Genomic DNA, 11,701 nt, shown 5'->3' with positions numbered 1-11,701 from the left:
TTGGAGGCACCGACCAGAGGCATGTCAATGGACCGAATCAAGGCCTTCCCATAAAGGCAAATGTGGTTGCATTGGGAAAATCTCTATTCAGCGGCACCATGACCCAGTCAACGATATATTCAAGTTGAGTTATATTCAGGTTCAACTTGAAATGAAGATGACCGGTGTCACAGCATGCCATGAAATGCAATACTACACATGCATCACATATTAACGACAATGACTGATGTCAACCATATTCACACTAAGCATAAGCATCAACAACTTATATTACTTTCTTTGGTCAGGGTAACTCTCACTTTAACAATATATTTTGCATCAAGTATTATCATTTTCTAATGCAAGAAAATAACTTCGATTAATTTCTCATTTGCATAGCAAAGATTTTACTATCACCACAAGCAAATCCTATTCTCTTTGCCAACCAAGTTAGGTTCAAACATTCTGTAACTTAAGTAAAATGGCTAAACAAGCACTTAACAGGATATTTTCTAGCAAATTTAACTACTTTATTTATGCAAGAAAGTAACTTTAAGAAATTACTCATATGCATAAAAAATCATTTTATCATTACCATAATTAGACCTTAGCTTCTTTACCAACTAAGCTAGTTTCAAGGTTCTGTAAATCAAGCATAATACTAACACACACTTAACAGAATATAAATAACATAATAGTTATTTAAATGCATGGATTAATCATTTCATTCAAGTAAGAAAAACATCAATATTGAAATGGTACCATGAAAATATTGTTGTGGCTTGCCTTAGTGCAGATGAGATTCACAAGCCTTCTAGTGGTCCTCAAGACAAGCCTCACCCTCTGAAAATAATTTTAAACACAAGAAGAAAATATCAAGAACTCTTCTGAAAGTCACCAGAAATTCTAGATAGCTCAGAAAAATCTCATTTTTGGTGAGCTCTTAGATTTCTTTGCAAAGAACATAATGCAAAAAGAATAAATTCATTTGGACTTATGGTTAAAGAGTTATAGCTATTTGAAGCTCTCTGGAATTGAATTGAATTTGAATTTACATAAACAGACTAGGGGGTGACGTTGAAGGCGTAAAGCCTTAGGGCGCCACCACTCGTACCACTTCGCGCGCGTATAGAGTGGCTGACTAACTAGTATGGTGAGAAGGAGGGGAGAAGGAGATAGAGGGGGTCGCGGCTTCGCCGGAGCTCTCACCGGCGCCGAGGGATCCTTGGCCAAAACGAGAGAGAGGGATCGAGAGAGGGGATGTAGGCGCACCTGCCAGTAGCAGTAGCGTAGCAAGGGGCGGTCAGACGGCGTCGGAATCGACCTCCCAAGCGGAGGCAGAGGGCGGTGGTCGCTCGAGATGAGGAAGACGGCGAGCAGAGGCAACTTCAGGGGCTCCAGGGGGGACGGGATGGCTTCACCGGAGAGAGGCGGAGGCCCTGGAAGGATCGCCCTAGCCTGGGAGGGGCTGGAGCTACTGCGGCAACTAGAGGGGATCGCCGGAGAGCTTGAGCTCGAGGACGGTGGCCCGCAGCCTGCCCGGCCGGGCTACGGTTCCCTACGCGCCTGTGTGGTGTGTTGGAGTGGTGGATGGTGCTCGAGGAGGCTGGGGGCGGCTCCATTTATAGGCGAGCGGAGAGGTGGGGTGCGGCCTCCGTCGGTGGACACCTGTCCACGGCGCCCGGCGACGAGCGGTGTTAGTGAGAGGGGGAGAAGTTGACGCAGCTCACGCGGTAACTATTGGCGAATGAGGACGAGCACAGGAACGAGGAGAAGGCGACAAGCACAGAGAGCACCGCACTGTTGGGTTGGCCGGACCGTGCCCATGCTCGTTGCGGCGAGCTCCGGCGTCGGCGAGCGCCAGCGGGGATTTAATGGCGTTGAGATGAGGATGGTGGCGAAATTTGGCACGCTTAGGCAGGCGGGGAAGCGAGCACGCGATCTACAGAGGCTCGGGCGCGTCGCAGAGCGCATCGGCCGCATGCCAGCACACCTGGACGAACGCGGTCACCGCGTGAACTCTGACCTCATGCCGACCTAAGTCCAAACTTCATGTCTGGCATGTTGTTCGTGGTAGTTTTGAATGTTACCACGCTTTGGTTTGGCTCCAAATGCAGTAGAGAAAATTTCTAGTCAGTAACTTTGAGGTGTTACTGAAGTCAAATGGCTGGGAGTTGGGGGCTGTGCTTTGGAGGCTAGCCATCATCTACTAAGGTGATGATGCAGAAGAAAATTCAGGCACAAGGGAGCAAGTAAAATGGTAGTTGCTGTAGAAACCACCATTTCTGTCCAGAACAGAAAATATTTTCTGTATCAAAAATATTCCAAAAAGTGATGAAATATTTTTGCTCAGGAACTTTATCATTTTCTTCAAGGTAATGAGTTGCAAAGGGAACTTTATCATTTTCTTCAGTACGAGCAATCTCAAGCTTTTTCTCAATGGTACGCGTCAGCATCCAATGGGTCAACAATCTGACTGAAACTGGGTGGCTTGGTCCTTTGAAAATCTGACAGCTTTGAGTAATGACTGTTCTGATTTCCATTCTGTCCAACCATAGCTTGCACACTTCTTAACATTTCCAGAAGATCATTGTTCCTTCTTTCCTCAAACATATGCAAAATTTGCTCGGTGGAGGCGGTGGCAGAATGTACGGCTCGGGCGAATGTCCTGCCTGTCGTGCGGAACGACGAACAAGAGTTCCCTCACGAACGTTGCTACTGCTGCCTCCCTGCATCATCCTATTGTGGATTTTTCCCAAGACAACGCAATCAAGATGAGAAACATCCAAGAATAAATTTGGGGAAAAGCCAGCAACAAATCCTGAAAGAAAACAAAAGAGCGAAGAAAATATGACGAATAAAGTCCCAACATAATTATACATAGACTCATACATGAAAGATAAACAACATGACAGGTTCAACTACTCTCATACATGCAACGAAACATCATGACTCATACGGCTACCTCCGTACATTATCCAGACGACTGCGAATACTCCAAGGTACTACTGCTCTGCTGGTGCTGTGGTGTCCTTCCCTGAAGCGGACTCGGATCCTGAGCTGACGAGGTTAATGGAAACCTCCGGGTTAAAGGTAACACGACGACGCTGCCTCGAGGGCTCTCCCTCAGGGGTGGGGGTAGGATGAAGCATCCGGGCCACAGGAGTAGTGAGAAGTGAAACCCACTCGGCAGGAGTACTGAGAGGGTTCACCGTCGATGTGCCTAAGCTACACGGGGGAGTAACCGGTGAAACAGGGGAGCTAGAACTGGCTGGAATATATGGAGTAAATCCCTGAGAAGATGGAGTAGTGGCAGATCTAGTAGTGACCAAAGCAGCGGCTAAAGCAGTACGGGCACGAGTCAGCTCTCGAGCTAGCTCGTGGATCATAAGATAGCTAGCAGTGACATAACGAGCAAGGTGGCTAGCAACACTATCAGACTCTGGATCAATGATCTGGAAATGGACACGACCATTGTCGTGCAGAGAAGGGTAGTAAAAGAAACCTGGGTGGTTTTGCATTCGGACCTCATTGTAGTGAAGCTCGACAAGGACCTCGAGTGCAGCAAACTAGACAGCCTGAGAAGCGGTAGAGGCGTAACCTCTCCGAGAAGTATGAGTGTAAGAGCCGGAATCGGAACTAGTGCATAGAGTAACCATTGCGTGATACTCATACACGGAATTAGCTAGACGCTCCCGGTACACACGATAGACTGGATCGTCTCCGAGGGGGTACAGCCGACGCCACACATTGCAAAGGAGGTGCGGTGACGTGTACGGCATCAGCTGCAACTGGCACGGATACGGCATCGAAGCCATCTACACTCGCAACCATTAGCAGGTTAGCATAAAAATATAAATCAAGGGCATGCAATGCAACAACCAGCTACAATTGCTACCGGCACTCAACTTAAACTCGTATCTAACGTCCAGTTAACACGTCGTAGTCTAGCATGGCCTACAGTCAGCGCGACTCTGATACCAAGCATTGTGGAACCCCGGCTTGGAGTGATCGGTTTACCCTGCATTGCCAGCCTAGAGACCATGTCTTCTGGCAACACACAACATCTTGGTATAGAAAAACAACCGCTTTATTTATGCTAACGGATCAGAGTTTATATTACAACAGATGTCGAGGCCAAGCAGCAAGCACGGTGCAGCTGAACAATATGTACATTATTTAGTGGACATAAAGCGGCCTCGATCATACAACTACGCGGCAGCGGAACAACGTCGTAGCGAAAACTCCATAGCACAGGGACACCGATGTGGACACGATCTACGCTCGAGCAGCGCTCCTTTCCAACGCGACTTTCCTAAAATCTGGCATGACACACCAGGTCGGTACATTGAATGTACTTGCATGCTCACAACATGCATAATCATAATGACAAATAATATCATGATATTTAACCAATTAATAATGCAATAATATTCCAACATGCTGTGCTCATGCTCCTCGGATAGACGTCCCTCGAGACCAACTTACCAATCGTGATCGTTCTCGGATCACAAACAAACCACCATCGTGGTCTTAACCAGAGTAACTCGTGATCCTTACGACAATCACAACCAAACCACCATCGTGGTCTTGACCAGAGTAACCCGTGATCCTTACGGTGATCACAACCAAACCACCATCATGGTCTTGACCAGAGTAACTCATGATCCATACGGCGATCACAACCATGACCCATATTGGGTCTCGAACATCTCGATGGCGTTTCCTCCATCATCATCAGTGCAAAGTTCATAACTTAGTGTGCAGCTTTATTAAATGTTGGCTCATGGTGGGACCTACTACGAGGTGTACGTTACCGTGGACCCGGCTATCGATAGATTATACACTCTGCAGAGGTAGCACACTGTACCCACACCACGTAACCCATGGCCTCGCACTCCCATTCGGGTGGACCAACGACATTCCGACAAAACCCTGCCATTGCCATGACACTCTCCCGGCCACTCCGACCCAATCCCCAACGTTCTAGTCCTGGGTGGCTCCCTGTCTACCAAAGACACAATGACCACCGTCGTGGCCAAAACGATCCCACTCGGGGACCCGGTACCATAATCTCAACAACGGGCACACAAGGTTATGCCTACTTACCGGGCCAGGGTAAGCATGCCCATAACCTTCCCTAGTTGGAGGCGCCGACCAGAGGCATGTCAATGGACCGAATCAAGGCCTTCCCACAAAGGCAAATGTGGTTGCACTGGGAAAATCTCGATTCAGCGGCACCATGACCCAGTCAACGCTATACTCAAGTTGAGTTATATTCAGGTTCAACTTAAAATGAAGATGACCAGTGTCATAGCATGCCATGAAATGCAATATACTACACATGCATCACATATTAACGACAATGACTGATGTCAACCATATTCATACTAAGCATAAGCATCAACAACTTATATTACTTTCCTGGTCAGGGTAACTCTCACTTTAACAATATATTTTGCAGCAAGTATTATCATTTTCTAATGCAAGAAAATAACTTCGATTAATTTCTCATATCACCAAAAGAAAATCCTATTCTCGTTGCCAACCAAGTTAGGTTCAAACATTCTATAACTTAAGTAAAATGGCTAAACAAGCCCTTAACAGGATATTTTCTAGCAAATTTAACTATTTTATTTATGCAAGAAAATAACTTTAAGAAATTACTCATATGCATAACAAATCATTTTATCATTACCATAATTAGACCTTAGCTTCTTTACCAACTAAGCTAGTTTCAAGGTTCTGTAAATCAAGCATAATACTAACACACACTTAACAGAATATAAATAACATAATAGTTATTTAAATGCATGGATTAATCATTTCATTCAAGTAAGAAAATCATCAATATTGAAATGGCACCATGAAAATGTTGTTGTGGCTTGCCTTAGTGCAGATGAGGTTCACAGGCCTTCTGGTCATCCTCAAGACAAGCCTCACCCTCTGAAAATAATTTTAAACATAAGAAGAAAATATCAAGAACTCTTCTGAAAATCACCAGAAATTCTAGACAGCTCGGAAAAATCTCATTTTTGGTAAGCTGCTAGGTTTCTTTGCAAAGAACATAATGCAAAAAGAATTAATTCATTTGGACTTATGGTTAAAGAGTTATAGTTGTTTGAAGCTCTCTAGAATTGGATTGAATTTGAATTTAGATAAACAGACTAGGGGGTGACGTCGAAGGCGTAAAGCCTCAGGGCGCCACCACTCGTACCGCTTCGCGCGCATATAGAGTGGCTGACTAGCGGGCCCCGCTAGTCAGGTGAGAAGGAGGGGAGAAGGAAACAGAGGGGGATCGCGGCTTCGCCGGAGCTCTTGCCGGCGACGAGGGCTCCTTGGTCAAAACGAGAGGGAGGGATCGAGAGAGGGGATGTAGGCGCACCTGCCCGTACCTGTACCGTAGCTAGGGGCGGTCAGACGGCGTCGGAATCGACCTTGCAAGCGGAGGCAGAGGGCGGTGGTCACCGGAGATGGGCAAGACGGCGAGCAGAGGCAACTTCAGGGGCTCCAGGGGGCGGGATGGCTTCACGGGAGAGAGGCGGAGGCCCTGGAAGGATCGCCCTGGCCTGGGAGGGGCTGGAGCTACTGTGGCAACCAGAGGGGACCACCGGCAAGCTCGAGCTCGATGACGGCGGCCCGCGGCCTGCCCGGCCGGGCTACGGTTTCCTACGCGCTTGTGGGGTGTGTGGGAGTGGTGGATGGTGCTCGAGGAGGCTGGGGGCGGCTCCATTTATAGGCGAGCGGAGAGGGGGGTTCGGGCTCCGCTGGTGGACACCTGTGCACGGCACCCGGCGACGAGCGACGTTAGTGAGAGGGGGAGAAGGCGACGCAGCTCACACGGAGACTGTTGGCGAAGGGGACGAGCATAGGAACGAGGAGAAGGCAACGAGCACAGTGCGCACCGCACTGTTGGGTTGGCCGGACCATGCCTGTGCTTGCCGCGACGAGCTCCGGCATCGGCGAGCGCCAGGGGGAGTTAATGGCGTTGAGACGAGGATGGTGGCGAAGTTTGGCACGCTTAGGCAGGCGGGGAAGCAAGCACGCGATCAACAGAGGCTCGGGCGTGTCGCATAGCGCGTCGGCCGCATGCGAACACGCCTGGGCGAACGCGGTCACCGCGTGAACTCTGACCTCATGCCGACCTAAGCCCAAACTTCATGTCTGGCATGTTGTTTGTGGTAGTTTTGAATGTTACCACGCTTTGGTTTGGCTCTAGATGCAGTAGAGAAGATTTTACATGCCAGGTAAGTTTCTGGTGAGTAACATTGAGATGTTACTAAGGTCAAATGGCTGGGAGTTGGGAGCTATTCTTTGGAGGCTAGCCATCATCTACTAAGGTGATGATGCACAAGAAAATTCAGGTGCAAGGGAGCAAGTAAAATGGTAGTTGCTGTAGAAACCACCATTTCTGTCCAGAACAGAAAATATTTTCTGTAGCATAAATATTCCAAAAAGTGATGAAATATTTTTGCTCGGGAAGGTGCCCTAGGGTTCAAAGAATATTTGGGAATTTTCTCAGATTTTTTGTGGGAAAGAAAAATGAGGGTTGCTTTGGAACTCATTGAACTAGCTAGGGTTTTAGGGAAGAAAAATGAATATTTTTCATTTAAGAAAAACATTGCCAAGATTATTTTGAGATGGATCAAAAGGGGAATGATGATTAGAGACGGGAATAATGCACTTCGGTGAAAGCCAAGGGTACCCAAGTGTCTAAGTCCATATGAAAAGATTCAAACCCCAAATTTCAAAATAAATCCAAATGAAAATCAGGCAAATAAGAGAGGGCAAAAATCAAGCTGTCACATCTTATTGATGATGAGGCTGTGTTTAGAGCGTTGACCGGTATGAACTGGTCTACGCCTGACTTCTAGACGATGGATAAGCCAAGAGTTGAAGAGGTCGAAGAGGTGCCGGAAGACCCTAAAGCTTCAACCCTCCAACCTTCATATGTCCATGTACTTATCAGAATACTTTATCGAGCTGATGACTTTGATGAATGCTTATTCTTGTTGGGCCATCAGATGCCTTGTAATAGGCTAGCTTAAACTCTTGATTTTTCATGCCATCATGCATATTTTGCTGTGTATGATAGTATTGATCCGTCAATTTAGGATCTGCCACTTCTGCTTTTGATATTAGCAATTTGAATCTGTTCCTGCATATAAACAGATTACGAGTATCCTGGCGGTTTACCGCAGGACGGGTCATAATGCCCAATATAAACCACTGGTGACTAAAACAGTTCATAACCAGGGTCGGTTTAACCATAACCATATGTAATCATAACAAACATATCATACCTTTGATATCAGATTATGTAGCCGGCTTTATCATACTAATGCAATAAGGGTAATAACCCAAAAATTTGAACACATGATGTTCTTTCTCAATTGTCATATACTGCCGGCTTATAATATCAAACCGGAAGAGGTAATATCCTAAACCTGAGAGCATAACGCTTCCAAGTAATTTAATATCATCGTATACTGGCGACTTATAGTCCAAAGCCAGGCCGGGTTATTAAACACCGGATATTTTCTTATCATATACTGGCGACTTATAGTTGAAAGCTAGGTCGGGTTAATAAACACCGGTGAATTGTAATGAGAAAGCATTATAAGCCTTATTGGATAAACCTCAAAAAATATGTTGAAGAAAAACAAACGAAAAAACAAAGCTTTTCATAGGCTGCGGGGCCTAAAAAATCAAGTGCTTTCAAGGGCCTCACAACCACTGAGTTAAACCTTCATACAAACCTTATAAGTTGGACCTCACATAACTAATCGTCATTTTAACTTTGACAAGTTCAGGGTCTGCATAAGATTGACTTGTCAAAAGTACGGCCGGTCATTCCAGGATTACCTGAGCAGAGTGGCAGACTTAAAAAGGTGGGATAACCCGGGTTTTTAGGTGAATACACCTGGCTTCCAAGCCTAGCTTTTAAGCCTATTACAAGGGTCATAAAAACTCTTATCCTTTAGAACAAAGAGCCCCCAAGCAATATTTTTGAGTTGTGCTCAATGGGTACCTATGTTTGAGTTGTGCTTCTGCAGCAGACTCTCTTTGGTCCCTTTAACCTGGGTAGCAAGCCCCCAAGTCTTCTTTTTTATTGGTGTTTAAGCCGGTTCAAACGGTAATCATAGCTTCGCCCATAAGCCGGAAACCCCCGAGTAACCAAAGACTCATTATTTAAAAAGAAAATGACAGAGGCCCTGCTTTAGCAGGGATGCCAGCTTTATTACTTTTATCGTAATATATACATTGTCAAAATATTTACATCAGAAGAGCCAGTGGCTCAGGTGTAATAAGCCCGAAGATGAGCGATATTCCACGGCCGGCAGGTCTCTTCCTTCGACGTGCGTGAATCCTTGCGGTCTCAAACATCGATAAGGTAGTATGACCCATTATTCATATTCTTGCTAACCACAAAGGTTACCTCCCAAGGTGGGGATAGCTTGTGCATATCAGTCCGATCCTGGATAAGTCGGAGCACCAGATCGCCATCTTGAAAAGTCCTGGTTTTAACCCGGCGGCTGTGGTAACGGCGCAGATCTTGCTGGTAAATCACTGAACGAGCATCCGCGATGTCACGCTCCTCATCTAACAGGTCAAGTGCTTCCTGATGTGCTCTTTCGTTGTCATCTACAACATAAGCTGCCACACGAGGTGAGTCGTGATGGATGGCACTAGGGAGAACCGCCTCTGCTCCATAAACCATGAAGAAAGGCGTGTAGCCCGTAGATGTGTTGGGGGTGGTATTAATGCTCCATAAAAGGGAAGGTAACTCCTCCACCCAACAACCTATCATCCTTTGTAGGGGAACCATAAGCCGGGGCTTGATGCCTCTCAGGATCTCTTGATTGGCCCTCTCGGCTTGACCATTGGACTGGGGATGAGCCATTGATGATACACCGGATATGCTCGCGTTGACAAAATTCTATCATAGCACCCTTGGATAGATTAGTGCCATTATCAGTTATGATACTGTGGGGAAAACCAAAACGGAAAATCACCTTTTTAATGAATTGAACCGCCGTGGCCACGTCGCATTTACTGACCGGCTCTGCCTCAACCCAGTTTGTAAATTTGTTAACTGCCACCAGGAGGTGTGTTTTCATATCCTTCGACCTTTTGAAAGGTTCAACCATATCAAGCCCCCAGACCGCAAATGGCCAGGTAATTGGAATCATCGTCTATTCTTGAGCCGGCACATGGGCTCGTCGTGAAAATTTCTGGCAACCGTCATATTTACTGACCAGATCCTCAGCATCAGCGTGAGCCGTCAGCCAATAAAATCCATGACGAAAAGCTTTGGCCATAAGAGAGTTACAGCCAGCATGATGGCGACAATATCCTTCATGACTTTCGCGCAGAATCTCAAAACCTTCTTTAGGTGAAACACAACTTTGAAACGCCCCTGTGACACTGTGATGATGTAGCTCTCCATTGACAATAGTCATTGACATGGACCACCGGGTTATTTGCCTGGCCAAAGTTTCAACCACAGGTAACTCGCCCCGGGTAATATAAGCCAAATATGGAACTGTCCAATTAGGAATTACATGAAGAGCTGCCACCAACTGTGCTTCCGGGTCAGGAATAGCCAAATCCTCCTTTGTAGGTAATTTGACTGACGGGTTATGCAAGACGTCAAGAAAGACATTAGGCAGCACTGGTTTACATTGAGAACCCAACCGGATTAAGACATCAGTCGCTTCATTTTTCTCCGACCAACATGCTCAACTTGATAACTCTTGAAGTGGCCAGCAATAATATCCACCTCTTGTCGATAAGCCACCATGAGTCGATCCTTAGAATCCCAAGTAGCAGAGACTTGTTGAGCTACCAAATCTAAGTCACCAAAGCACCTTACCCGGCTTAAGTTCATCTCCTTAGACATCCGAAGACCGTGGACCAAGGCCTCATATTCAGCTACATTGTTAGTGCAAGGGAACATCAAATGGAGAACATAACAAAATTTATCACCTCGAGGGGAAGATAGCACAACTCTAGCCCCCGAGCTTTCCAATTGTATGGACCCATCAAGTGAATAGTACAATACGTGTTATATGGCTTTTCCTCGGGCATCTGCAGCTCTGTCCAGTCATTGATGAAATCCACCAGTGCTTGAGACTTGATGGCCGTGCGAGGCATATATTTTAAACCATGAGGTCCAAGTTCAATGGCCCACTTGGCTATCCGACCTGTGGCTTCTCTATTCTGGATAATATCCCCTAATGGAGCAGAACTAACCACGGTGATGGGATGACCCAAAAAATATTGTTTAAGCTTTCGACTGGACATTAACACCCCATACACAAGTTTCTGCCAGTGCGGATACCTCTGCTTAGACTCAATAAGCACCTCACTGATGTAGTAAACCGGCCTTTGAACCGGATATTCCTTGCATGCCTCTTTCCCTTCCATCACGATAGCTACACTGACAGCCCGGGCATTAGCATCCACATATAACAACAACGGGCGTATCAGCCAGCTGCTTCTTCAAGTCCTCAAGTGCTGCATTAGTGGCATCACTCCAAACAAAATTATCTGTCTTTTTCATCATCTGATACAGAGGGATAGCCTTCTCTCCCAACCTTCTTATGAACCGGCTTAAGGCTGCAATGCGACCCGCTAAACGCTGAATGTCATTGACACACGCTGGCTTATCCAGGGAAGTAATAGCTTTGATCTTCTCCGGGTTAGCTTCAATGCCTCT

This window comes from Triticum aestivum, chromosome 4A (assembly GCF_018294505.1).
Source record: "Triticum aestivum cultivar Chinese Spring chromosome 4A, IWGSC CS RefSeq v2.1, whole genome shotgun sequence".
Taxonomy (NCBI): Eukaryota; Viridiplantae; Streptophyta; class Magnoliopsida; order Poales; family Poaceae; genus Triticum; species Triticum aestivum.
This window is presented reverse-complemented; position numbering follows the sequence as displayed.